At 39.5% G+C, this 27,766-nt stretch overlaps 1 protein-coding gene across 1 annotated transcript in view; it reads right to left on the bottom strand.

The window, feature by feature from the left end:
• Positions 1-27,766, bottom strand: part of LOC131910750 (uncharacterized) — a 280,595-nt gene that overhangs the window by 203,072 nt on the left and 49,757 nt on the right. The gene's annotated exons all lie outside the window — the stretch shown is intronic.

Genomic DNA, 27,766 nt, shown 5'->3' with positions numbered 1-27,766 from the left:
AAGGCCTATTAATATCTGTGCAGATATAATAATAGTAATTCACATGGGTGTACTCTATGAGGAGGGTGGAGAGCTGGACACAGGTATGAGTTGTTGGCTGGGATCACAGGTTCATGCACCTGTGAAATCCAGATGTTGCATGCATGCTCTTTCATGAAGTCTCAACATCTGGAAACAAGTGCCCATGGCTCTGCATCTATCCCACTAAACTTCTGGTTCCATGCTTTGAATTTTCCTTCTTTTAGTTTCTTTAATCCACTGGTTTATTATGACTCTCAATACATATTAATTACATGTGTTATTGAGTATCTGCCTGATATTTCCATTTTTTTTTTCATGAAAGTAGTATATCTCTGTCACTTGGTTTCTCATCCTGCTTCCTGCTGGTGAGTCTAAGGAGCCTGAGATATCCTCATCTGATGGTCCTTTTGTTCTTTTCAGTTGATAGCAGAGGCTCCTTGGCTTTGTGAGTCTTCTGTGGGTTTTATTGACAATGTATTCCTTTGGCAGAGGTGAAAAGAAACATCTAGTGTCTAAGAGGGAAGACCTTCTGAACCTTGTATTTCTATGACAGGAGGTGTGATGTGTTCATCTCTCTAGAAATCTAGTAATGTTTGATTGAGAGGACATGGACAGCCCTTCAGCCTTTCAGTGTGTCTTTGCTCTCCACAAACAGTACTCAAGGGCTTTGTTCTGATACTTCTGTGGTCCTGAGCCACAGTCTTCATTGATTTCTGTGTTGCTTGCTGTCTGAGAGGCTGAGAGTGTCACAACCTTCAAGGCTTAACTTGTTTTGTTTGACTACCTCTAGTTTATCTCTGTCTCATCAATTTTTCTACAAAAAGCAACAAGAATCTACCAGGCAGCACAAACCAGCCTCTCGTTTAGAACCTCACTGTTACTACTGCCTGTTTGCTAGGTACATTTTCCATTTTCCTCAGAACTGTAGGCAGCTGGCTGTCAGTCTCTCTGACATACCCTCAGAAGGATTTTATTTTCTCCGTTTTACAGTGAAATTGTGTTCAGCTCCCCACACAGGAAGGCTTCACCCCACTTGGGGAAGACCACTAGGCTTCTTGTCACATTCTTCTTGAGGTAATTCAGCCCTTCACTCGTGTTATCCTAAAAGATCACTGTGCATCTCCAGGGGGATAGAGGACTTGGGTTTTGTGATAATGGTTTCCCAGTGTTAGAGCCAAAATCCAATTAGAGTCATTGCCCACAGTCCAAGCACAGTGAAGTCTAAGACCCCAGGATTGCCTGAGACCAGAGACTGCAGGGACTCATATACATAGCTTTTTACCTATGCTCCTGCTGCACTGGAGATAAGCTAAAGATGGTACAAGTCCAATGATATGTATGCATGCAAAGGTCATCTCAGAACCCTTTATCTCATATAATTACTAAAAATGTTAATCAGAAGGGTCCACAAACATCCATTAAAAAGGATAAGAAATTCAGAAGTCTATAAATTGTTAGTAAAGAGAAGAGATTTTACCAGGATCATCTGTGCATTAAAATTCCATATATCACACTTGGTAAATTCTCAGTAACAAAATTAAATTATTAAATATTAAAATGGCCTTGGAATTCACTGTCAAATCTTCAATGTCTTCAAATAATATAAATATTTACATGAATTATGTCACCAATTTTACATGAAATATTTTCTATAGTCATAAAGCATTTTAATGTTTTTTCTAAAGAATTATACATATTTAAGTATATACTTACCACTAAGGTTGACATGGTAAACCTTTATATATCAATCATGCATACATATTTTTCTTGCATATGCCAAATTTATGTATGTGTGGTATAATTAATAACTCTACTCTGGTTATTGAAATAAATGCCACTGAATTAAATTCAAAGTTAAAGTTTTAAGTAATAAGAAATAACAAAATATTCTTTAATTTTTTTTTACTTTTTTGAGATTAATATAATTACATTATTTTCCACTTCCCTTTCCTCCTTCCACAACTTCTCATATACTCTTCCTTGTTTGCTTTCAAAGTCAGGGCCTCTTTTTCATTAATTTCTGTTACATGCACACTGCTACCTGTATGTATGTTTGCAGAGCTGATATTGGTATTAGATAAGCCATTTGTGTGCTCTTCCTGGATAAGACTATTCCTCCCATTCCTTAGTTGCCTGTACTTTTTGTGTAGGACTGAAGCCTCCTGGGCTTTGCCCACCCACATTAGCATGTCTATCAATTTCATCCTTGTTCCACTATGTTTAGGCAGGCATGTTGGAGAGACTTTATGAGTGTAGCTTCTGACATTCTGAGGAGACATAATCTCATAGTAAATTATTTGTTCCCCTGGCTCTTACAATCTTTCAAGAGAAGAATGGATAAAATAAAAATGTGGTACATTTACACAGTGGAGTATTGCTCAGCTGTTAAAAAATGACAACATGAAATTTGCAGGCAAATGGATGGAATTAGAAAAATCATCCTAATTGATGTAATCCAGATCCACAAAGATAATATGGTATGTATTTACTTTTATGTGAATAGTAGATATAGAGAAAGGGACTAGGTGGGAAAGATGTGGATCTCCCTAGAAGGAGGAAGCAGAAAAGGTTTTATGGGTGGACTGGGGAATGGGCAGGGGTCGAATGGGAGGATCAAGTGAGGAAGGAAGGGGAGACAGACTCGAAGGAAGGAATGTGGGGAGAGACAACTAGAATTAAGGGGCATCTAAGGGTTAGTATGGGAACCTAGTGCAGAGAAACTTCCTAAAGTATGTGAAGATGATCTTAATGAAGTCTCCAAATAATGGGGAAGATGGAGTTCCAAATGACCAGCTCTTGTCACCAAATGAAACTTGTAATACCAGGACTAGGTTATATCCAATTGAGTTGTTGGCAAAAAGGATCACGTGGAAATCCACAAACAACCCAGACTATTGCCAAGACAATAGGTTGCTCTCCACAAACTGACAGCAAGACCCCATTGCTGAACACATTATACAACTCACTGAACATGGAGATGTTGAGCTGGTGCCTACATAGAGTCTTCACCCCTACATTTCATTGTCTTTGGTTCAAGAACATACTCTGCATGGTATCAAAAGAGAAATGTATACACCAAGTCAGCCACACAACTTTTATCTACAATGATGTACTACCTGCAAAATATACTAGGGCAATGGTGGTACAAATATTGTGGGAGTAACCAACCAATACCTGATATCACTTCATGAGATGGAACCCACATCTGGTACTCCTTAGGTGACTAAGAACCAGAGACTAGATAGCTCAGAGATCTAGGGTTAAACCAAATAAATACTGGTCTTTAAAATACAGTGATAAAATGACTCCTAGCCAACTTGAGACCCAAGCACATCTCCAAGTGTTTTATCCACCCCACAATGTAAACATAGTCTACTAACATGCAAAACCAGCCATGCACAGGTGATATCAAGATCTGCATCCAGCATTAGAAGTAGCTGGGGTGCTGTAGATCATGGCTGCAGTGATCTCCAAGGGCTAAACACAGTGAAATAAATATGAGGAATAAATTTACTAGGCAACCTGGTGTAAACAGAGTCCAGAGATACCCTTTTCAAGAGAACATCTTTCAAGTAAGTTTACCATTTCAAACCCTGAGCCTATGAGTTGGAGTCTGTATACTTCCTGAGAGCCCCTCATGGATCTTTCCTGTTACCCTTATGTAAAGTACTCAGCTCCTTTGTAATACTGATATCTTCTTCAGAAACCAAGCTTTATTGGCTGGGGAGATAGATTGGTAGGTAGAGTGCTTGCTAAGAAGGCATGATGACCTGACTTTGGATTCCTAGCACCTCCACTGTCTTAGTTAGGGTTTCTATTGCTGTGACAAAACACCATGATCAAAAATCAAATTGGGGGAGGAAAGGTTGTATTTGACATACACTTCAGCACTGGTGTTCATCACTGAGGGGCATCAGGATAGGAACTCAAACAGGGCAGGGTCCTGTAAGCAGGAGCTAATGCAGAGACCATAGAGGGGAGCTTCTTACTGGCTTGCTTCCCCTGGGTTGCTCAGCCTGTTTTTATGGAACTCAGGACCCAGGGATGGAACCACCCACCATGGGCTAGGGCCTCTCACATTGATCACTAATTGAGAAAATGCCTTACAGCTAGAGTTCATGGAGGCATTTCCTCAGCTGAGGCTCCTCTGGCTCTGATGACTCTAGCTTGTGTCAAGTTGATATACAAAATTACCCAGTACATCCACAAAAAGCCAGACATAGTACTCTATGCCTATAATCCCAGTGCTGGAGGTGCAGAGACAGAGGATCTCTGGGACTTGTCAGTCAGCTCTTGTAGCAGAATCACTGGGCTCCAGGTCCAATGAGAAACTTTGTCTCAAAAAATAATGTGGAGAGTAATTGAGGAAAACACTCAAAGTCAAATTTTGGCCTCCATATGATACCCACACACACACATATATACCCACCCCATATACATAGGTACCCAAATACATCTCATACAAAAAAGAAAGACAATGTAAAATTAGAAACAATGTTTTTGTAGCCTAAACTTTATAACAATTTGTCAGACCAAGTTACAGAGGTCTTCTTCTGCTCTGCTTCTTGCTCCTAATTTGCACTATAAACTTGGCTAGGAAGAGGTAGAAAGAATGACATTATTGTAAAGATGAACTGCCTTGCAATTTCCTCATCCAAATTAATTAGCCCATCACTCAGCATCAACTTAGCATCCCCTAAAGTCTCAGGGCAAGGACAAATTATAGATAAATTATTTTCTACAATTTAATGCAAATGACCTATATTCCCAAACAAGCCCCCATCTCCATTTGAAACCCAAAGACCACAGTCTTTACTATCAATCATACTAGAATTCCAGTCTTCTGAGTTATGACCAGAGCTATTCATTAAGCTTAAATCATATCCATCTATAGCTTTTCTATCTTGCATCTCTAAATTTTTCAGATTTCTTGCACAAACTACTTATAAAGCTTTTGAATTGTTTTCGGGAATACTCACAGCAACAATTCCACATTTGGTGCCAATTTTCTTGGCCAGTCAGACTTTCTGTCACTGTGGCAACACAGCATAAGCACCATAAGGAGAAATATTTACTTTGGCATATAGTCTCAGGGGTTTCTGTTTATGGCGGGGATAGTGTGTCAGCCCCGAGTAGCTCATTCCATAGCATGCAGGAAGCAGAGAGAGAGAATGCTTGCTCTGGCTGTATCTGGCATTTTCCTCTTCCCTCTTGGATCTCAGCCTATGGGACGGTGCTACTCCTTTTAAAGGTGGGTCAGTCTTCTTTGGAAACGCCTTCACAGCCACGCCCAGTGATGTGCTTTACTTACCTCCAGGTATTTCTCAGTCCAACCAATTTGAGAAGAAATATTAATTATTAGATATAAGATTTGTGCTATATAATTAAGAGCACTAACAAAATAATTTAGATTGAACAATTAATCTTAGATAGTCTCAATATTTTTTTAAATATGTGATAGAATGAAGAAACAAATGAAGCAGATACACAAAATCCTCCATGCGGGATTTACATCACGACAGGAATTACCTGGCACATAGTATCTACAATCCTACTTCCTAGTATTGATTTTTATTAGCCTTTACTTTGAAAAAATAGCAAAAAAAAAAGCATCAAAACTCCAAATTAATTAACTAAAATATATAAAGAAATGTTATACATTAGTTCATACCATGCAAGTTATCTTTAGTTTGCCTTTCATTTTTAGTTAGGGTTTCTATTGTTGTGAAGAGACACCATGACCCTGGCAACTAACTCTTAAAAGAAAAACATTTAATTGGGGTGGCTTACATTTCAGAGGCTTAGTGCATTATCATCATGGTGCGACATGGTGGCATGCAGGAAGATATGGTGCTGGAGGTGAGAATTCTTACATTTTGAGCCAAAGGCAACAGGAAGTGGTCTGTCTCACTGGGCGTGACTTCAGCATATATGAGACCTCAAAGCCTGCCTCCTCTGTGACACACTTCCTCCAACAAGAACACACCTACTTCAACAAGGCCACACTTCCTAATAGTGCTACTCCCTTTGGGAGCCATTTTCTTTCAAACCATCACACATGCCATACTATCCTGCCCTTGGAGTTAATGAAGACCACATCCCGGAACGAAGAAAGGATATTTTCATCAGTCAGTTTTGCACAATATAATATAAGCACAAAATATCTTGTGCTTATAAAGAAAGATTTGGTTTAAATCACAGTTTTGGAGTTCTAAAGGCCAACATCTCTTCAGCTGTTGACAAGACTTCTATTAGCTGTATTACAGGTCACAGAAGTGAGAAAAGACAACATCCACATGCGGAAATGTTCACAACAGTAGGGCAGATTGGCTTTCTAACAATCCACTCTTACAGTACTACCCTATTCCCAAGAAAGCTGCAACTCTAGTGGACAACCCTAGATCCAACCCTAATCTATCCCTGTGATGGTACCCTATGTTCTAATTGCCTCTTAACCAGTTTCATATCTCAGAGGCTTCACCACTACCCAGAATCTGTATATCCAGCATCCTTTGCATGAACCTTTGGGATTTCAGTTAAACAACACCCTAATTACAGTAGCGATCTATCAGTACATACAGGAATATGCAAAAAGATATAGATTGAGAAAATACATAATTGTAATGTGATTCTCAGAAATGTATAATCAGATACAAAAATAATAACTTGAGGTGGCATAGAGAGGTGTGAAACCTAAGGATTGATGAGAACATTATATAATAAGCTCATGAAACTGCACTCCTGACAGATTTCCCCAAATTTATTGAATCTTTAAGCTATTTTTAAATAACTGCTTTATGGGACATACCTTAAAGCACAAAAGGAAAAAATATGTTTCTAATGTTAAACATAAAGTCACGCTTTCTGCCTTTCAACTAAATAATGAAACTACCAATGACCTAATGCCATCCGAACTGTTTCTCCACATATCCTGTCTTGTTTTATAGAAACAGTATCAGGGAAAACAAAATGAAATATTCAAAGATGAATAATTGCTTCCAGGAGGAAGCAGTGGTCAAGTGTGTCTATAGGATGTCTGTGGCACAGCTAATCCAGTCAGTATGTCAGACCAGCTTGCTGGACAGAAGAACAGCTGCAGTATATGCTTCTGATCGGGTACCACTAGACAAACATGTGGTAAAGGATATTTAAGGGCAAATTGGGGAAGTTGGAGCACAAACTGAATACTACATAAAATGACTATGAATTTTATTAACTATGTTGATGTTTTTTTGGATTGGGTTCTTATGCATAAGGAAGTCTAAGCTTTTGGATTTACTCTGCATGCTTTTTATAAAACTAACAGCCATTCATGAGCTCCCCCTCTTCTGGAAATACCCAGAAGTTTCTTATTAAGCAGCTACAGGGACCTCCTCCAAGGCCAGCAGTAGAACAAGTTAGGGGAAATGGGAACCAGGCAGAGAAATATAAATATTTTATTTTCAACTTAACCTTTGGGAATATATTTTTTAAAGTAAGGTAGAGTATTTGAGCGAGGAATATTCAGTCAGGGAGTCACATATCTTTACTTCTCAATCCTCACCCTGCAGTTCAGCATCTTTCCTCCAGTCATGCTTTGTTTTGTTTCTTCCTGTGCATTTCTGTAATGTGGCTATGCTGGATCAATTCTCTCTTCTAAATTCCACGCACCCCCAAAGAAGGAAAAACCTTTAGCTTAGAACCTATGTGTGCCTTTGGAATACTGTATACATTTGTTTCCATTCCATTTTTGTTTGAGATAGGGTCACTCACTGTAGCCAGAGATATCTTCTGCCTCAGTTCCACAAGCTGGGATTGCAAGCATGCACCGCCATGCTCTCTCTAGACTATTTCTCTAAACTTCATTTCATTAAAATTTCATCAAAAGAAGAATTAAACACCACAGTTTTGAACATAGGTTTTGCAAGCATATTTTGTTGATAGATGCAATCTTCTTTCAAAGTGAATGAAAAACTAGACAGAGGGAGAAAAGCCATCACAGAAGTCACCAAGAGACTGTAACAAAGTCCCACCACCCTAGCAAAGCTGCTATAGTCGCAAAGTCCTACTGAGTAATGCAATGGGATAGAACCACCACTGGTCATTTCCTTACCTAACTAGAAAAAGAGGTCAAAGACTTAGGATTTCAGGTTCTTTACAAAAAGTGTCCATAACCTTATTTTTTATGTAGGATATGATTTTAACTGAAAATTCTAAAATATTAATTATTCACGGCATTCCACAAACTTCCTACTTTCAGGTCACAAATGATCAACGTTGGTTATGCAAATTTCAGCTTAGGGGTAGTAAAGGGATAACAACAATATACATTTAAAAAAGATCTTTTATAGGTTATTTCCACTAAAGGAGGTAGAAATAAGGAAAATATATGAGGTAGCTTTATTGACATTTACTAATTTTTGCTCCGAGAACAGCATATACATGGGAATTTACAAACATAGAGGTTATTAACTTTTAGCACTATGTATACTCACGATACTTAAGTTATTCATCTTAAGGAAGAATTAGTATTTCTATTCTAATAATGAATGTGGATCTTTGTTAGGGATGAGCAAATTCATAGCCCACCTTATGTATATAAACTATTGAAAAATTCACTATACAACAAGAATCATCAAGAAGTTTTATGTGTGGGGAACTTCTCTTGCAATAATAGAACCACAAGTGCAAGTATCAACAGAAGAATCAACATATACTATTCCAAATAACACATAAAAAATGCTTTAGAAATTATGTCAAAGACCAAAGTAAAACCCCAGGGCAGTTGTTCTCAACCTGTGGGTTGCGACCCCTTTGTGGGTCCAACAACCCTTTCACAGAAGTCACATGCCAGATATTCTGTATAAAAGACATTCATATTATGATTCCTAATAGTACCAAAATTACAGTTATGAAGTAGCAACAAAAATAATTTTATGGTTGGGGGTCATCACCCTGAGGAACTGTGTTAAATGGTTGCAGCATTAGGAAGGTTAAGAACCACTGCCACAGAGGGATCCTCTGGCATCTGAACCGAATAGGTAAGAATCTCTTTAGGAAATAGTGACGTTACACCTATCTCCACCACTAAGTCATTCAATGCTCTAATTTCATATAAAATTATTTTCATTTTAGGTACTTAATAAATGGTTCTTCTTTGGTATTAATTTAACACATATGCAAGTACCTATTATGTAGGGAACAAGTCTTCATTTATAAGAAAATTATGACTAAAGCAGAGCCACAAAAATATATTTGAGTAATGGTATAGCATAGTACAGGATTAAAAGCCAAATCGGTAGGAGTTGGTAGGAATTTCCTTACTAGTACAGATACTGGGCTATTCTATAGCTTAATAGCTAATACTTTTAATATTCCATCATAATTTATTAGACTTGTTGTACAGTATAATATGATATGGGTTATGTCCCCTTTACTGATTAGAATACTGATGTCTAAGAAGTTAGGTGAATTGTCTGAGGTGGCATACGTCACAACAGCTATTGCCATTCTTTTTGGTTACCCCTAAAAGCTGATGGTGAGACTCTATTGCTAAACACACCCCGTACTTAAGTCACAACACAAGGAAAAATTAAGTGGGTACTAGCCTCAAAGTTCATCCCTACTGGCTAGCTTTCATGATGCTGAAAGGTACTGTGTATGCTACAAGAAGAGAAAAAGCAATCATCAGTCTTACTCATCTGAGAAACCTGTGAGCTATGACAGCAACCAGCCGGACAGGGTATGCCTGTTGACACAATCATAGAAATAATGTTGAGGGAGTAACGAGGCCCATTCTGACTGTATTTGGGACCTACTCTACAAGACAAAACTCATGTTGTTGGCATGGCATGACATTGGAGTCAAGAACCTGTGACTAGATAGGTGATAGGGCCTGGAGGAGAACCTACTACTATTATTCTGCTAAATGAGTGTAGGATTAAACTGACTCTTACTGATTTATTCTTTAGACTCTTAGGTTAGTGCATCTCTCAGTCTTCATCAGAGAAGCTTCTTTTAGCTGTAGGTAACAACACAGAAACCCAAAACTGGTATGCATGAAGAGAATAAGAGATTACTGAGTATTTAGCCCTAAATGGGTTGTGTGTGTCACACTCCCTTGGGATCACCTGAGCAAAAAGGCAGCAGAAATATTGGAAGAGTCAGAGGTATGGAGGACTGCAACAAAATAGTGTTTTCTGGGCACAACAAGGCAGTTGTACACATGAGCTCAGCCATTGTAACAGCATATAAAATATTAAGCTAGAAAAAAATCCTAAATGGAGGGAGGAAGTGAGCACACAGTCCCACACCTCGCTGAGGAGTTATTGACAATAGGTGGCCACTAGGAGAAAGTAATTTTTCTTTAAGAACATGGTCCCTGAGAGACTATCCAGGTTCCGATAAACCCTCACCCATGCCTATACCAGCAATGTTAAGTTGACTCCATGGGTTTAACAAAACAACATAGGAAGTTGGCAGGGCATATTGGGTCTACCAGTTCCACAAAACAAGCACTACTGGCCATGAAGGAAAAGATGGGCCCATATGAGCAGGTGATAACTTCATCCCACTCTTCTCATTAAGAGAGAGATCAGACAGATGAAAATTCAACAAAGAAACCACACTGCAATAGCACCATAGATCATAAGGTCTTAATAAGCATCTACATTCTGCTAAATGTTCCATTCAACAGCTCTGGAGCAAACACCCTTCTCAGCAGCCCAAGAGATGTTCCTAAAAGACAGCATCTTTAAAACCACAATGCAAGTCTTAGCAACTACAAAAGAATCGGAATAGCTCTCATAGCCCGTTACATTACAGGGGAATAAAATAAGAAATAGATAGCGAGGAAAATATCAAACTACATAAATGCATGGGAGCTGAATAAAACACTCATAAACAGTAGGCTCTTGAAGAAACTAGAGAGGAACTATAAAAATCCCTAGAAGAAAATACAGAGATGGGAGTATTTGAGTGTTAAACAACAAAGACAAGTGTAAGATGAAGGTCTAAGGCTGTCAGTGCTTACATGAAAAAAATCAGAAAATCTCAGATAATTAACTGAATCATGTACCTAAAGGCCTTAGAAAAGTAAGAACAAGCAAAACTCAAAATCAGTAGACAAAGAGCAAACAAGGAGGACTGGGGCAGAAGTTGGAGAAAAGGAGAATAAAAGAACAATACGAAGGTTCGATGGAACAATAGATGATTCCCTCAAAAGACAAAACAGACCTACCCTTTGCTAAGCTAACCAAAAGAGAAAAGATATGAAACAATGGAATTAAATATGAAGAATGGAGCATTACAACAAATACAGATGAAATAGAGGGGCTCATTAGGGAGTATTCTGAAAACCCATGATCCACAAAGCTAGAAAATCTCAAAGAAAAAGATAAACTCTGAGACATATATACCCTACAAAGTTCATTCAGTATAATATATATATAATTTAAAAAGATGCATAGCACACACCAAGATTGAGGCAATAAGTCTCCCAAGAAAGCAAAGGCCAGGGTGGGACAGAAAACCTGCTGGATTCCATCACACTTTCCAAGAACAAACGTCAGTGCTCTTGGAGTTATTCCACAAACAGGGAGGAAGCACATACCAGGAGCTCAGTCTGCAGTACCTGCAATATCCTGACACCAAAATCAAACCAAGACACAACAACCAAAACTCGAGACCAATTTCTCTGGTTAGCATAGATGTAGAATTCTCAACTAAGAGCGGGTAAACAGAACTGAACAACACACTTAAAATAGCACACACAATTACCAAGTTGATTTTATTCCAGGGATGCAAAGGTAATTCGACAGATGCCAATCAAAAAATTTAACACAGCACTTAAGCTCAGGGGTAGAAATTACAGGGTCATTGGAAATGGATGCATAAAAGACCTTGATAAGCCTCATTTTCTTCATGATAAAATTGCTGAAGAAACTAGGAATACAAGAGACACACCTCAGCATACATAATAACAGCTGTACATAACACAATTAGAGCAGCATTGCACTGAATGGGGAAAGTGAAAGCATTTCCCTCAAAATCAAGGAGATTTGGTGCCTGAGAGCAGCCACTCTTAAAACATTAGAGTGTGTGAAGCTCTGACTGGGTAAGAAGGCAAGAGAAAGAAAGAAAAGGGAAAGAAAATGGAAAAGAAAGGAGTCGACAGATCCATTTTTGAAGATAGCATGATCTTTCAAGTGTGCTACAAACTTGGGACTGGAGAGATGGCTCACCAATCAAGAGTGCTTGCTGTTTTTTTCAGAGGAAGAGAGTTCAAATCCCAGCACCCAGATCAGACAGCTCACAACTGCCTGTAACTCCAACTCCAGGGGATCCGATGGCCTCTTCCGGTCTCCATAGGTACAGCACACATAGGCACAGGCACACAATAATAAAAATAAAGTGATTTTTTAAACCAAATAAATAAATAGACCCTCTAAAACTATTAAATATGATAAACACTGTCAGCAATGAGACAGAATACACAGTCAAAGACCAAAAATCAATAGCTTTTCCACTACCAACAACAAAGATATGGAGAAAGAAATCAGGAAAACAACCCCATTCACAGTAAATAAAAAAAAAAGTTTAGTAATAAATCTAAGCAAGGAGATGAACAACCCTTGCAATTAAAGCTTTAAGAGCTGAGGAAAGAGATAAAGACTTAGAACATGGAGATAGAACATCTCATATTCCGGGGCTTACAAAATTAATAGTGAACTCAGCTACATTTCGGAAAGTCATTTACATACAGGGTCGACTCAGGAACTTTAAAATTCATGTGGAAGTCCAAAAGCCCTGGAGTATCCACAGAAATCCTAAGCAGAAATAGCAATGCTGCAGATATTTCATCTCAGGTCACGTTAGAGATGTGGCAATGTAAGCACCAAGCAGAATAGAGGACCCACAACGCTGTATGAGCAAGAGTAGCAATGGCCCAAGTTGTTCGATTGTTATGAGAGGTCATAATTGCTATGTATGCTGAAAGAAAAAAAAAAGACATTGTCAGAGATAAGGAAGGAAGAACAAGGCAAAAAAGGTGAACACACTCCACAAAAGCAAACTCAAAACTATGTACTGGGGGCGGAGAGCATATTAGGTTGGATACTTTTTGCCTAAGTACACTTTTTAAGGAGACCATCCCTCCCCTACTAAACTTTGCACTCAAAAGGCTGAGTTGCCACACCCTCAGCTTCTGGGACATGTGATCCAAAATGAGAAAACCAGAAAATACTCAAGTTGGTTCTCAAAGAGGACTTCAGGTGTAGACCATCTGAGCTATGATATTAACCAGACAGAAGCACAAATCTTTGAAATAGGAGTCCAAAAATATTAATCATGTATGAATTTTAATAACCTAAAAATATTTGTCATCCACTCCTCTAGGAATTCAGTATCTGTCTGTTTGGCAGGACACTCACTGGGTGCTGAGAAATTTGGAACATAAACTCAAAAAACAGATGAAATGTGGTTCCAAGGAGGTTCTTCCTGGTTCTGTTTGGGCTCTCTCTTGGCTTCAAGGTGGGGAGCCATGGTTGCAGGGTCATGTGTTGATAAGGAAATAACCTGGTATATGTGAGGCAGCCATTTCTAGACTCTGATGCTTTAGCCTTGTGTCTCTACTCCCTTTTCACCTCTGTTGAGGGTCTCCATGCCTAGTTCTATGTTTTCACCATTAATTTCATAAAAGTAAAACATCTGCCAAAGCTTCTGCATGGTGTGGGTTCCAGAAAGTTGACAAACTTCTTTTAGTTTCCATCTCATAATAAATGTTTTCCCAGACATTGAACGACTTTTCTTCCCCTAGTTGCTAAAAGAAAAACTACCCTAACACAATTTAATCACGTTTATTTGAGCAATAAAAACATTCTAAAACCAGGCAATATTCCAGACTGCAGATGCTTCAGGCTGGGTTCATCTCATGAGCAGAATGATTGAATATTACATACAGAGATCACCTAACTGGTGATATCTGGCATTTGCCGTGGTGGAGACTAATTTGACAGCCTTCTACATGGGATTGGTTGAAATGACAGTGATTTTGATAGGCTGAGGTGACAGCCATTGCAGTTGGCAGAAACTGGGTAGCTTAGCTACAAGTGTAGACTCCATTTACAACCTGCTTGCACACCAAACCAGGCTGTACTTCACTAGGTATGGGAGGCCCTTTGCACTAACTTACTGAGCATACATGGAAGATGGTTTAAGCTAATTTATTCTGAAGCAGTAATTATAAATAGCCAATAGTTGATTTGTTGGGTGTAGTCTGCTATGCTATCATCTGTCACATTTCCTTAAGCTTTATATGCCTCCGGTAGAGCATCTTCCTAATCTATATTGGGATGTATTAACAACAGACCTGGTATACTAACTGTACTCAACGCATTCCTTTAGTTCTAATTCCTCAATGTGATAAACCATTTGATCTAGAACCACAGGATCATAGAATATCTGTGTTTATATTCTTTTGAAGATTTAATTGAATGGCCATCTTTTGAGACAACATGTGTTGGTTAGTTTTAATTGTCAACTCGACACAACCTTAATGAGAGTCTCATAGGTAATTGTCTAGTGTTGCAGGCTTTCTTAGACTGCCACCCCCAAATCATGACATGGAGACTTATTATTAATTATGAATGCTCAGCCTTAACTTAGGCTTGTTTCTAGATAGCTTTTTTTAACTTAAATTAACCCATTTCTATTAATCTATGTGCTTCACCAAGGTCTGTTTACCACATCTACATATGTCCATTCTGCTTTCCTGCTTCTTCTGTGTCTGGCTGGATAGCCCCTGGCTGACTGACCCCCAACTGGCTGGATGGCTCCCCTTTTCTCTCTGCCCACCAGCCCCACCTATCCCTCCTCTCCCTAGCTATTGATCATTGATTTGCTTTATATCTTTGCATAGTTAAACAAATGCAGCATAAAAAAAAATGCAACACACCTTTACATAGTTTGTTGCACCCCATTTAGGCTTTATTCAGCAGGTCTGCATAGAGAGAATGTTTGGACCATAGGTGTCTGAGATGGTCTGCACTTGGCTGTACTGGAGGGAAGTCTTTTGCCCCACCCCTTGGCATTCCTTTAAAAACCCTAGGACAGAGACAGTCAGGGCCCGACAGATTAGGATCCAGGCCCTCTCGAGACTATCTTGTATTTTCTATCTGTTTCACTTCCCTCTATACTTCTAACTAAGTATATTCCTGCCACTTCTACTCAAGAGTACTCTGGGGAAATGTGGGGGTGTGATGCCCCCCACAATAGTTAAACAATTATTTTTCAACACAAACAAATGCCACACATCTTTACATAGTTAAACAAATACTCTATTCTGCAACAGTCTAGAATAGGTCGGCCTGTGAGAATGAGATCAACCTTTGAGGAATTTTCTTAGTTAGGTCAACTGAGATGGGAAGGCCCATCCTGAGTATGGGTAGGACTATTTCATGAGCTAGGCTAAATGAAAGGAAGAGAGTCAGCTGAGCACTGAAGTATGTATGCATACCTACTCTGCTCTTGACTGTGGATGTGACCAGCTGCTTCAAGTCCCTGTGCCTTGACTTCCCAGCTATGATGGACTGTAACCAGGTACTGTGAATTAAATTAAACCCTATCTCCCATAAGGTTTTTTTTTTTTAGGCTATTGGAAATGAAACTGGGACAATACATTAACATTCATCTGGTTCTCTGCTGCATAAATCTTCCTTGGTTAAACTGCAGAAGTTTTCATTGGGCAGTTTTGAATTTATCAGACATCTGTTGTTCTGCTACATCTCAAAGTGAATTTATTTCTTGGGGGTAGATACGTATCTCCTCACTTGCTTCCTTAAGATTCTCTGAGGTTAGGTTTATTGATTCATTGTGTGGTTTGAATTGCTCCTTGGGGGATCTTAGGCAAGTGACTTAACACCACTATCACTGAAGTTGCTTTCCTAACTCTGAGGAGACATTTATCCATATTATAGCATGAGCAATGAATCCATTAAGATATAAAGTACTTGAGTAGCTTGTAACACTTGGTAAATAATAAATACACATGCTTAATTTAATTATATATCATTATCATCACCTATAATTCCCTGCTAATATTGGTGGTAGTGTTTTGGTGTTGTTGTTTTTTAATAGCAATGTTTTAAATTGCTCTATGTATTTATTTTCACCCACTAAAGTAAGGAAAGTTAAGAAAAAAATCATGAATGAATGAATGAATGAATGGGCAAAGCTTTTCCAACTAGCTGAAGTACTTAAGTATTATATCATCACTAGGACACTTGTCACTTGTAGGCTATGTTAATTTAGAGTTTGAGAAATGATAAACTGCTTGGGAAACAGACTTCCATGGCAAATACATGCATCTGCAGCCTCAGATTTAAAAGACAAAATTTCTTCTCTCTATGAAATTCATATTTTCTTAAGCAATAATTGTTCCCACAACTGTTTGTCAGACTATCAGCTATTCATTCAGAGGAGTTGGGATATTTTGCTTCCCAGACTAACCTTTGTCACATGCTTATAATGATCCAAAACTCCTTGAAGCCTTTACATGAGTTATTTCTCTGATTATTTTGTTTTGATTTGAGCCACTCTGTCATCAACCCTAGTTACAGATTAAAGAGAAATCCGCTTCTCCCATGCCACACAACAGAATTAGAGCGAATGGAATCCAAATTCTCTAAGTCCCCAGAGTCAGTAGACTCTCCTGCATGTGACACCTCAACCATCCCAACAGCTCCACCTGAGCAAAAAGTGGGTAAGAACAGAACAGAAGGTGCAATCATGAAAATAGCAAAATAATAGCAACTTACTTTATTATAGCTCTTCAAATGACTTTGAACACTTCAAAATGGCTCACCATACTTGTCTTCTACATCATTATGAGCAAATATAGGTCCCATTCTCACTGCTGTACAAACAAAAGCACCGAGCCACCAAGAAGTCAAACTCTTGAGCAAGATCACACAATTAGAACAAGATGTAGTAGATTCCCAGGCAAGAACACTATTTTATAACCTGGTGAATTATTTTCTTGTGCTTTTATCATGTGGCAAAGAGCTTTTCTGTCTTGCTTGTAATCTTTAAGACAATAAATTAAACTGTCTTCAGTTGTTTAACCCAAGGATTAAACAAAAGCTGATACACATGTGCTTTTCTGTTTTTCTGGTTAAACTGCATCCTCATTAGGGGTAAAATTTTGAGAGTAATCTCCTAAATAGAAGCCAATTCCCTACAGAAACCAAGCCTGAGACATCCTTGCCTTGCCAGGTCATCAGTGAGATTGGAGAAGAGTGGAGGGGTACATTCATCCAAGAAAATAGACCACACAGGAACTAACATTAATATATGTAGATATATGCTTCATTTAAAATGATCTATGAGCCTCAGAAAAGGGAGTGTGATGTCTCATTTAAGGCTGAGAATTCTGAATTAAAAGGTAGAAGTTCTGAATGACTACAAAGAAACGGTGATTCGACAGGGCAGTTGAACATGTGAGCTCACATCAACTGTGACAGCATACACAAGACCCATGCAAGATCAAGCCAGATAAAATCCCAGCACGGTGATGGAGGTGGACACAAAGTCCTACCCTAAGCTGAATAGGTACTGGGAGGTGAGAGTTTCCAGGGGAGAGAGAGTCAGTTTTTTTTAATGACTAGACCACTGGTAGCAGAACCACTCTTGAGTGAGTGCATACACAAATAAGAATAAATGGGTAGCACACATTTGACTAGATGTGTCTATGAAATAAAGAAGAAAGGAGACACAAGTTTTGTGGGTAGGAAAGGGGGATAGATCTAGGAGGAGCTGCAGGGATGGAGAGTTAATATTATCAAAATATTATAAAATTCTCAAAGAACTAACCAAAATGTATTTCTTAAAAATGAGCTGAAGCTGGCAAGATGGCTCAGCAGGTAAAGGTACCTGCAAGCAAGCGTAAGGACCGGGTCCGATCCCAGGAACCTGGATGCTGGAAGAATAACAGCAGTGCCAGAAGCTGCCCAATGTCCATGGGTTCTCCCATATCCACATGTATACTGTGATCATTACAGCGTGTGTGTGTGTGTGTGTGTGTGTGTGTGTGTGTGTGTGCGCACGTGCACACACACACAAATAAATCAATAAATTCATTTAATAAAAACATATTTAGGGCTGGAGAGATGGTTCAGAGGTTAAGAGCACCGACTGTTCTTCCAGAGGTCCTGAATTCAATTCCCAGCAACCATATGGTGGCTCACAATCATCTGTAATGAGATCTGGCACCCTCTTCTGTATACATAATAAATAAATAAATCTTTAAAAAAAATTAATCCATTAAAAAAAATATTTAAAGTTTCCCAAGTCTTAACTGTTGTATTATTGTTCAAAAGTCCCAATCCAAAGTGTCTTCTCCGACTCAGAACAAACTCTCAGTTGTGGAGTCGTATAAAAATCTAAAACACTTTATAAATTTTCAATGTACAATGACAGTGTAAACATTTTCATTCCAAAAGAGAGGGATAAAAGAATAACAAAAAGACTGCAGCAAAGAAATACTGAAGCTCAGTAAAACAAACAAAGAGTCCATATGTCTGGTACCTCTAACATCCCCGTCACAGCTTCGTGCATTACCTGCTGGGGGCTACCTTCATAGAACTTCACTACATGCCTTCGTCAGGGTTTCTATTGCTGTGATAAAACACTGTGACCAAAGCAAGTTGGGGAGGAAGGAGTTTATTTTGCTTACACTTCCATATCACTGTTCATTACAGATAAAAGTCAGGATAGGAACTCAAGCTGGGCTGGAACCTGGAGGCGGGAGCTGATGCAGAGGCCATGGACAGGTGCTGCTTACGGGCTTGCTCATTACATCTCTCTTAGCCTGTTTTCTTTGTTTTACATACTGACCACAGTTTTCCCTCCCTCCTTTCTTCACGTTTCCCCCACACACATTCCATCTACCCACCTCTCCACTCCTCCTCTTTCACAGTTCAGAAAGGGGCAGGCCTCCCATGGGTGTCAACAAAGCATGGCACATCAAATTGAGGCAGGACAGAGCTTCCAATGCGTCAAGGCTGGGTAAGGCAACCCAGCATGGGGAATAGGTTCCCAAAAGTCAGCTCAAGCACCAGGGACAGGTCCTGATCCCACTGCTAAGAGCCCCACAAACAGACCAAGCTATACAACTGTCACACACACACACACACAGAGGGCCTAGGTCTGTCCCATGCAGTCAGCCTGCTTTCTTATAGAACCAAGGACCACCAGCTCAGGGATAGTACCACCCACCACAGGCTGCCCCTCCCCCATCAGTCACTAGTGAAGGAAATGCCGTACAGCTGGGTCTTATGGAGGCATTTTCTCAATTGAAGTTTCCTTTTCTCAGATGACTCTAGCTTGTGTCAGATTGACATAAAACTAGCCAGGACACTATGCTATATACTCCTTGGCTTCCCAGACCTTCCTTTGACCTCATAATACTTGCCTTCTGTACGCCTGCAAAATCAGCATCATGTGAACAAAGATGGTTGTTTTCTGGACCTTGGACAGTTGCTGTGCCCTCTTTGACTGTTGCTACAGGATATTCTGAGTGTCTGGATCGCTGAATTCGGGAGGTACTTTCTACAGTATATTCTAAGTTTCTGGATGGCTGCATGCGAGAGGTACTTTCTACAGTATATTCTGGGTGTCTGGATGGCTGCATGCGGGAGGTACATTCTTAGGCAGTCCTGTTCTAGAAGAGAGCTCACTATCTCCCTTTTCTAGAAAAAGTCTTTCCAATGAGTTAAAACCTCTGAACTCTAAAATGGAAAAGGTCCAGAAAATTCCTCATATGTTCTTGAGCCATCCTTTCTAAAGCACTCTGTAGCAGAAATCTTAAAAGTTCTTATTAATAAAATCAAACCTGAGCCAAGTATTGGGGTGAACTGGAAGATCAGAGAACCAGAACAAGCCACAGCTACCTCACCTGGCCAACTTCTCAGCTGATCTTGTTTTCTCAGACTGGAAGCCTCTGTGTCCTCATATTCGAATGGCTCTCAGCTGAACTGCTGCTCGAAACCTAAAAGCTTAACCAGCCAAATGCTTCTAGTTTCTGGTCCTCACGCCTTATATACCTTTCTGCTACCACTCCCTGGGATTAAAGGCTCACTTTTTGGGATTAAAGGCATGTGTCACCATGCCTGGCCGTTTCCAATATGGCCTTGAACTCACAGAGATCCAGAGGGATTTCTACCTCTGGAGTGCTAGGATTAAAGGTGTGAGTGCCACCATTTTCTAGCCTTTGTATCTAGTGGCTGTTCTGTCTCTGACCCCAGATAAGTTTATTAGGGTGCACAATATTTTGGGGAACACAATACCACCACAGCACTCTTCTTCTTTTAAATGACATTCCTCTTTGGGAATAAAAGAATAACAAGGAAACCCACCATCCTTGGCTGCAACTTAATATATGTTTCTTCTCCAAGAAAACTGTTACTCTTTTAAAGACTTTGAGCTCTGCTTTTTGCTCAATTTTTTTTTTACTTTACAGTTATTAAAAGTGGCCAGTAATAACCATGCCACAGTCTGAATGTGAAGTTGTCTTGAAATTTCCTTTACTGTGTTAATTAATATGTCACTTTTAAATTCATTCTCCCACAATGACTCAGGACAAGGACAGAATGTAGACAAGTTCTTTTCCATGATTACTGGGAATGATCTCTGTTACAGTGACCAAAAAGGTCCTTATTCCCATCTGAAACCTTGTGAGCACAGCATTAATGTTCCCATTCATATCAGCATTCTGCTCTTCTGATTTTCTATCATAATTACTTATTGAGCACTGCTTACAACATTTTAGGGCTCCCAAAGCCATATCTCCAAAGGTTTTCTAATTCCTCCCACCAGTTCCAAAGGCCTAAGAATTATTCAGTCAAGTTTAGTTATAGCTGCCTCCTCCAATCAATAAATCAAAATATATTAATATTTAAAGACAAAATAACTATATGTAACTGGTATAAACTTTGTAGTAAGTGATAGCCATAATAAATAAAAAATTCAGGCCAAACCATAAACTAGTAAGAAATATACTTTTAATAAAAAAAAATTGTCAATAAAATACTCAAAATTATATAAACTGCAAATGTTAAGCACAGGAATCAGGGATGGTTATATTAATAACAGAACAAATTGATTCCAAAGGAAAGCTATCCCAGAGACAAGATGGCCATTTCACACTGAGAATGATCAGAAGCACATGAAGGTATCATCAAGTGGCCAAATATGGAAAGAGTTTGCTTCACTGAAGGAAGAAACTAAAAACTAAGACATAGCTAAGGAATTTAATCTCTCTGTCTCTCTTTCTCTCTCAATCTCTCTCTCTTTCCCTCCCTCCCTCTCTCTCTTTAAAGAGAGGAGAAATGTAGGTGGAAGTTTCTGTTCCATCAACAACTGCAAAATACCCAGCAGCCACATCCCAAATTACCACACAGAAGCTTATATTAATTGTAACTGCTCAGCCATTAGCTCAGGCTTATTACTGACTAGCTCTTATACTTAAATTATTCCATAATTCTTATCTATGTTTAGCCGCATGGCTTGGTATCTTTTCTCAGTTTGGCATTCTCATCTTGCTTGCTCTATGGCTGTCTGGCAACATCTGGCTCTACCCTTCCTCTTCCCAGCATTCTTAGTTTGCTCACCCTACCTTTACTTCCTGCCTGGCTACTGGCTAATCAGTGTTTTATTAAACCAATTTGAGTGACAAATCTTTATAGTGTACAAGAGCATTATCCCACAGCAGTGAAAGTCAGCAAAACTATATAATAGTTTACCAGTTCTCAAAAACAAGTTGTCCAATTTGCCATTTACAGAATATTCTATCCAACAGCAGAATTTTACACATCTTATCAGAGAGTGAACATTAAATACAATAAATCCAACCCTGGGCCTTAAAATAACCACAGTTTGTCTTCACAAGACTAACATAAAACAGAGTATATCATCTATGCACAGTTCTATTAAATTCAAAAATTGAGAAGACAGAAGAAAGTTTCCCAAATATTTAGAATTTAAAGAACCCATGGGCCAAAGAGGAAAATTAAAGTATATGGTACAATTGAGAATTAAGGCTTTGCTATCCACTCCAAACACATATGTAGCATCATCAACCTCAACATGCCTATTAAATTTGAGGTAAGGGGACCATTCCATAACCATGGAGTGTCACAAAACAGGAAATAATAAGATAAATGTGGGAATTAATTAAATACAAAATGAACAACTAGTAGATAAAAGCAAAGAAAGGGAAAAAAAGAAAATTAGCTGAACACTGTTGTAATCAAGGGTACAGTGAAACTACCCACCTAGACCACTGCATTGGTAGAAAGAAAGGTTTATTGAGGATCAAACTGCCAAAGCAATGGGGCTGGGCTGGGGGGTGCAAACAGCAGAAAAGCAAGCAGATTTTATATAACAGTCATCAGGGTGAGGGTATTGAGCTGATACAGGCTGTTAGATTAACAGAGAACTAGATGCCCCCCTTGCCCCAGATGGTTGGCCTCTGGGGCAGATTTAGGGAGGTTCCTGGTAAACAGAAACCTGCCTTAAAAGATTCCTGAAGGCTTCTGTTTACCCAATCATTTTAAGGGCCTACTTTAGACCTAACAATTCTATAAACAAGGAGGCAAAATGAATAATTGGATGAGAGAGGTAAATGCAGGAAAGGGGTCATCTAAACGGTAGGGAGAGTCCTGACACCGAACAAGAAAGGTTAAATCCATTTTAAGATAAAGGGCTTCAATTTTTAAGGTTCTTTGCTTTCTTTCTTTCTTTCTCTCTATGAATGTTTAACAATATAATGAACACCTTGAATCAAATCGTACGTGAGTTATAAACAGTGTGTTATACAATGTGTTAATCAGACATTCATTTTGGTTCATTATTATTTCACTCTATCATAGAAGGATGTGGCAAACTGAACATCTCACACCATGACAGCCAGGTAGCAGAGAGAAAATTCCTATGACCCTTTTTGACCCCTTTTATTCCATCTAGCCCCCCAGCCCAGAGGATGGTGAATCTACATTTGGGAGTGTGCAGGTCTTCCCCGGTAGTGAATCCTTTCTGGCAGTGATATCACAGACACTTCAGAGCTGTACTTCCAACTCTAGGAGATTCTCATCCTGTGGTTCTTACCACAGTTTAAACCAGACTGGCTTCCCACAAGGCCATCTGCTGGCACCACATACCACTTCCAAAGAGCCATTTCACCCACACAGCTATTTGAAGGAACACCTCATCTTATGTTGAGGGCTCTGTCACATGTATTATCAGCAAGGTGCTTCCCTGAAGAATCACCACAAAAAAAGACCTATTCACCGTGCAAGAGTCTGTGTCTTAGTCTGTTCACCATTGCTATAACTGAACACTGCAGACTGATTTAAGAAGAACAAAGGTACAACTGCCTTGTGATTCTGAAGTTTGGCAAATTTAAGGTGAGGTGGGTGCATCTGGTGCACGAGCTGCTTCGTGGTGGCAGTGACGCAGAGTCCCTGCAGCACAGGCAGCGTTGGGTGAGACAGGATATCCGCTTCCGTCTTTGCTCTTTCCACAAAACCCTAGTCCTGTAGCTGCCTACAATGCTTGCTGCACAAGTATAAGCACCTGAGTTCAGATTCCCAGCACCCACATAGCAAACCAGGTGTGGTGGCTCACATCTGTAATCCCAGCACTGGCAGGCAGAGAATGGAGGGCTCCCGCGTCTTTCGAGCTAGGCAATCTAGATGAAGTGATGAGCTCCGGGTTAAATGGGAGAGCCTTGTCTCAAAAACAAAGTGAAGTTGGATGGAGGAAGACACCTGGCACCATCCTCCAGCCTCCACACCGAGCATGGGTATGAAGACCCACTTGTGCAGGATCACAGAGAAATAAAGCCACAGTCGCTTTGGATTAGGACCACACCTTATGGCCTCCTTTAACCTTAATTCCTTCCCTAAGGTCCCACCTGCAGACATCATCGTTAGGTTAGGTTTCCTGATATTTAATATCTCACAGTGTGGGTTACACTTTGAACAGCAGTTTTAGTGGAGGCCTTTAAGCATCCTGCTTGCTGGTGACTATTAGAAAAATTTGGAGCTTCTTCTCAACAGGAATTAAACAGTTCCTCAAAGCACTGTCTGGGGGGCAATTTGTATCCAAATCATCTTAGAGGACTGTTTATTTGAAATGTAGATTCTTGCTGTCATTTTGAACTAAGCAAATCAAAATCTCCACCCTGCCAAGCCAGGGCATTTCAGGTGTTCCAGTGCTTTCAAAGTTTAGAGATACCTGCGTAAAGGATAATTAACTCAAAAGAAGGGAACCTCCACCAATCCCACTGCCATGCCATGAACTTGAGTGTCACCTGCTGTCTTTTAAACATTTGAGTACAAAGGAGACATTAGACTTCCAAACTGAACAGAACCTTCTGGGTGGCCAATCCAGCCTTTTGTGAGAATGTTCTGACCAAGGTCCAGTTTGCTAGAGTATGTTGCTCCTTGAATCTGGAGCCAGTCACAACTTTCAAATCCTGAATTCCTATCTCTTACCCTTTGCACACAGGGTCTTTAGTCCATGGGCTATCATGCCTCCTGCTCAAAATATGAAGATCTCCACCCACCACAGTTGGGATATTTTGTTTGTAATCTTACCTTGCGTGCACGCACGCGCACACACGCATACATACACACACACAGGGAATTCAAAGAAACCAAAACTAAATTTACTCCAGAATTTCCAAGTACCATCTTCATCCATACCACAGAAGGTAGCTCAGTACTACTGATGATGATGTGGTCCAACAGAACCTGTTGTCCAACGTGTCCTGTTCTCTAAAGGACAAATAGCTATCTCCTCTCTCTCTTAGCTCCTCCTATTAGGTCTCACTAGGCATTTGTGTACCAAGTCTTTGCTAAACATGGCACAAGCAAGGCTTTAACCCATGGTCTGCCACAATTTCATTTTCTTTCATAGTCTTCCAATCCAAAAAAAAATAAAAAAATGTTCTGGGAGATTGCTATTAGAGTCATTTTCTCTGCCTGGGGGCTAATTACTCTATTTGGTTCATTTTTGAAAATATTATGTTACATCCAAAGGCAAGAAATTGATGGTGGCTTGTTTCAGGTTTGCTTCTGTAATTTCCAAGAGATTAAATTAGTTAATCAGAAATTATGCGGGCTAAAATAGATCCGTCGGTTTCTAAATCTACAGTAGAAAATTGCTTTTTAAAAAATAATTTGAACGGTGTGTTGTTTAAATATATTTTAGCCTATTCTCTCAAATAAGGGACTTGAGTTTTAACAGTGCTATAGGAAAGCAATAAGCAATGAAGAAGCCACAGGGAATAGGAAGCATCCATGTGTGACCTCCTAGAGATGAGCAGACAGCATGTGCCTCAAGGAGTGGGCACAGGGATCCCTCAGGAGGTCAGGTGGAAGGGATACCTAGGAATTCTGGGTGAGAAGAAAATAGAAGAACCTCTCAGCTTCAATGCCTTCTTCTGAAACATAGCCATTATCACGCACCTTCTGTACATTTATAAAAGCAAGAAGAAACTCAGTAAGAACTGACCCGATCGATGCCTGACACAGGCTTCTTCCTCAATATACTGAAACTCAAATTTAGTATACTTGATCTCTGGTCTAGCTGGCTAACAAGCATATGTACAATCCAGCTTGTGTGAGAGCCAAAGCTATATTTTAAGTTTTACTTACGGTGCCTAAGAGATCCATGAAATAAAATGCTTCTAACCTATAAGCCCCTTGGCCAAGACATCTAGTTCCTGAAATGCTGTGGTTATTGTTTATGGGAGATAACAAGTCATATGTTTTCACTGCTCCCTTAAACAAGTTTGAGTCAACTGCACCAAACATGCTTGATCACACGTAGGCGGAAATTACATGTGCAGGAATTACATCAGGATGTACACTTGCCTCTGATTGGATGTAGGCGGGAGGTATGTGGGAAGGAAGTATATCAGGTTATATGCTTGCCCCTGATTGAACCTGATGGGAAATAGGTAGCCTTATGGGGTTTCCTTTTTAAGCCTCTGAAAAATGTGACTTGTCGACATTTCCTGGGAACCCTGGAATGGACTTGGCCAGAGTCCATCATCCTGGCCAGTATTTAATTAAAGCTTGTTTCAAATTTAGCTCAAAGATTTTAGTAGTGGTCTTCTTCTTGGCTGGTGGGATTAACACTAATAGGAAGTGACTATGAGTCAGTGGCCTTGGGAAGCTGATAATACTATGGAACCACTTTCTCTGTGTTTGGAAAATGGCTAATAGTGGTATGTCTACATCTACAGGCAACAATAAAATTGATTCATTATGTTGTCTCTGTGGTGGAAGGAGGGATACATCTGCCATAGTATGTGTATGGAGGTCAGAAGACAATTTGAAGGGATGGGTTCTCTCCTCCTTTATGGGTTCTGGAATTCAAACTCAGGTCATCAAGCTCAGAGGCAAGCTCCTTACTACACTGAGCCTTCTCCTGGACCACCTTACTTTTTTTTTCTTTTCTAGAAGCTAGAGTTGGAGCAGTTACAGAGTGATTTTTCAGCTCTCGATGCATGTTGGAGCTTCTTTAAAAATGTGGGTACCCAGGCACATTCCCCTCCCCCACCCTGGACTACACTATTTCACACCCAGGTTATTCTGCAGTGTGGAAATCATTGATGGGAGTGGTCTAAGCTGACAGACCATGATGGTGCAGGCTTGCAGTCTCATCACCAGGGAGCCTGAGGCAAGATGAGACCAAATGGCAGGAGCTTTGCTAGCTCAGAAACATCAACAACAAAAATAAATGTGTGATAATATATATAAGTAGAAAAAAATACAAAATGAAATTACATATATAATAGCTATATGTTTAGATTTAATAATGGCTAACTATTACTATATAAACATTCATATATATTTGTATGAATCTATAATTTACATATATATACATATAAATGCAAGGCTGAAAAGCTTAACCCACAGATATTTGATATTTCACTATTAATTATCTCAGTATCTGCTGTGGAATATTCCTTTACACAATGTAAATATATGTTGCTGTGATTGGTTTAATAAAGAATCTGACTGGCCAACAGCTGAACAGAATAAGTTTAGGCAGGAGAGCCAGACTAGGAGAATGCTAAGAGGAAGAAGAGCGGAGTCTGGAGTCCCCAGCCAGACTCAGAGGGAGCAAGAGATGAACATGCTGTGATAATAAAGGCACCACCACATGGCAGAGAATAAATAAGAAATGTGAGTTAATGTAAGAGCTAGTTAGTACTAAGCCAGTGCTATCATCGGCTGAGCTTTGGAATTAATATAAGCCTCAGTGTGTTTATTTGGGAGCTGCTGGTGGGACAGAAACTTCTGCCTACAAGTATTTATCTCTTTTTAAAAAACCTTTTCTTCATTGATATGAAAATCATTATCACTCTTTAAAAATTGGCACTAATTTTTTTTTAAACAAAGTTACTGTTTGGAGTTTTTTTCACTTTGGGTGGGGGGATTTGTTTTCAGATGAGGTTTTATGTAGCTTGGGCTGGCCTTGAACTCACTAGGCAGCCAAAAATGTCCTTGAACTTTTGACTCCCTTTCTCCACCTCCCAGGTGGTGAGATTAGTCACCACACCCAGCTTAAACAGTGACCCTTTTTATTGCAATTTCAGGTTGACAGTTAAATTGAGCAGAAAATAAAGGTTCATGTAGGACATTCCCACATACTCCATGCTGGCCCTGTCCCAAGGGCCACACACCCAGCCTCCTCT

Source organism: Peromyscus eremicus, chromosome 5 (genome assembly GCF_949786415.1).
Source record: "Peromyscus eremicus chromosome 5, PerEre_H2_v1, whole genome shotgun sequence".
Classification (NCBI taxonomy): Eukaryota; Metazoa; Chordata; class Mammalia; order Rodentia; family Cricetidae; genus Peromyscus; species Peromyscus eremicus.
This window is presented reverse-complemented; position numbering and strand designations above follow the sequence as displayed.